Below are 2,480 nucleotides of genomic sequence, written 5' to 3'. Positions count from 1 at the left end.
AAGCAGGCAATAGGAACTGACCCTGAGAATTCTAGTAAGATGTTAAACTTACTCGAATTTAAATCAGCTATCATAAATACATGCAAAGAACTAAAGGAAAACATATATAAAAATGAGAAATATGTGTCACCAAAAAAAAGAATATCAGTAAAGAGACAGGAAGTATAAAAAAGAACCAGGTAGAGGGTCCCAGAGGTAAGATGGCGGCTACCCTGGAGTGCAATGTGGTAACGGCGGCAACAGAACCAGAGCTGCTATATGACGAGGAAGCAAAGAGATATGTGTCCTAAAGAAGCTAGCTATTACAGGAATCGAGCAGCCACCTTGATGATGCTCAGAAAGTTCTGGGAAGCTCTTGGAGATGCACAGCAGTCAGTGAGGGACATCTACGAGAGGACAAATGCCACCTATCTCTAGGGAATGCTATGGTGGCATGTCGTAGTTTCCAGAGAGCCCTAGAACTGGGTCAAAAAAATGCTCAGGCACAACAGGAGTTCAAGAATGCCAATGCAATCATAGAATATGTGAAAATAGCAGAAAAGGATTTTGAGAAGCGGGATTTTCAGAAGGTTGTTTTCTGCATGCACCATGCCCTAGAATATTCCCCTGCCTGCCATCACTTCAAAATCCTCAAAGCATAATGTTTAGCAATGCTGGGTCATTATCCAGAAGCACAGTGTGTGGCCAGTGACATTTTACGAATGGATTCCACCAATGCCGTTGCTCTGTATGTACGAAGTCTTTGCCTTGATTATGAAGATTGCATTGAGAAGGCGGTTCAGTGTTTTTGTCCAAGCTCTCAGGATGGCTCCTGACCATGAGAAGGCCTGCGTCACTTGCAGAAATGCCAAAGTACTTAAAGCAAAGAAAGAAGATGGGAATAAAGCATTTAAAGAAGGAAATTACAAGCTAGCATGTGAACTGTACACAGAAGCCCTGGGGATAGACCCCAATAATATAAGAACAAACGCTAAACTCTACTGTCATCGGGGTATGGCTAATTCCAAGCTTAAGAAACTAGATGATGCAATAGAAGACTGCACAAATGCAGTGAAGCTTGATGACACATATAAAAGCCTACTTGAGAAGAGGTCAGTGTTACATGGACACAGAACACTATGAAGAAGCAGTACGGGACTATGAAAAAGTATATCAGATGGAGAAAACAAAAGAACACAAACAGCTCCTAAAAAATGCACAGCTGGAACTGAAGAAGAGTAAGAGGAAAGATTACTACAAGATTCTTGGAGTAGACAAGAATGCCTCTGAGGACGAGATCAAGAAAGCTTATCGGAAATGGGCCTTGATGCACCATCCAGATCACCACAGTGGAGCCATTGCTGAAGTTCAGAAGGAGGAGGAGAAAAAGTTCAAGGAAGTCAGAGAAGCTTTTACCATTCTCTCTGATCCCAAGAAAAAGACTCGCTATGACAGTGAACAAGACCTGGATGAAGAGGGCATGAAGAGGTCATGCAAACAATATCTTCAAGACATTCTTCGGTGGTCCTGGGGGTTTCAGCTTTGAAGCATCTGGTGCAGGAAACTTGTTTTTCAATTTGGCTAATGAAAGGAAACCATCCAGAACCCAGAGAATGCAGACTTGCTCAGTTTAACCTCCAGTGTGGACACAGCTCGCCTCCTCCCTTCATCATGATCCACGTACTTAGAGCAGTTTCATTCTTTCAATTAGATACCCAGTGTCTGAGTGAGTGGGGTGAAGGAAAGCGAGCCAGCACCAAAGACTGCGGGTAGGGGAGGGAGGTGGGGGTGGACAGGGCAGCTTGTGAATTTTTGTTTTACTGTTTAACTTTATTAAAACAAAACAAAACAAAAAATGAACCAAGTAGAAATTCTACAGTTGGAAAGTAAAACAATTAATATAAAACATTCACTAGGGGGGCTCAAAAAGGGATTACACTGACAGAAGGAAGAATCAGTTGTCATGAATAAGGGTCAATTGAGATTATCCAGTCTGAGAAAGAAAATGAAAAAGGAATAAACAAAAACAACAGGACCTTTTGGTTCTTATGGGACACCATCAAGCATACCAACATATGGCTAATGTAGGCCCCAGAAGGATTGGAGAGAGAGAAAGGTGTAGAAAGACTATCTGAAGATGGAATGGTCCCAAACTTCCCAAATTTGACCAAAAAGTATTATACTGTAATCTAAGTAGCTCAATAAATTCTATGTAGAATCAACACAAAGAGATCCATGTTTAGAGACATCTTAGTCAAATTGCTGAAAACCAAGATAATGAAAGAATGCGGAAGTAACAAGAGAAAAGCAAATTATCATCTGCAAGCTATCTTTAGTAAGATAACATCTGACTTTTCATTAGGGATCAGGAAGGTCAGAAGGCAGTGGGATGGCATGTTTAAAGTGCTGAAATAGAAGATTGTCAACTAAGAATTCTACATCTGGCAAAATTAACCTTGAAAAATGAGGGAGAAATTAAGACATTCTCAAGTAAATAAAAT

General features: G+C 40.8%; 1 pseudogene; it reads left to right on the top strand.

Annotated features, from left to right (window-relative positions):
* The first annotated feature begins 200 nt into the window (after window positions 1-200).
* LOC137219929 (dnaJ homolog subfamily C member 7 pseudogene) lies at window positions 201-1,613 on the top strand (annotated as a pseudogene).
* The last annotated feature ends 867 nt before the right edge of the window (window positions 1,614-2,480 follow it).

This window comes from Pseudorca crassidens, chromosome 1 (assembly GCF_039906515.1).
Source record: "Pseudorca crassidens isolate mPseCra1 chromosome 1, mPseCra1.hap1, whole genome shotgun sequence".
NCBI lineage: Eukaryota > Metazoa > Chordata > Mammalia > Artiodactyla > Delphinidae > Pseudorca > Pseudorca crassidens.
The sequence above is the reverse complement of the archived record's forward strand: the minus strand, read 5'-3'. Positions and strand labels throughout refer to the sequence as shown.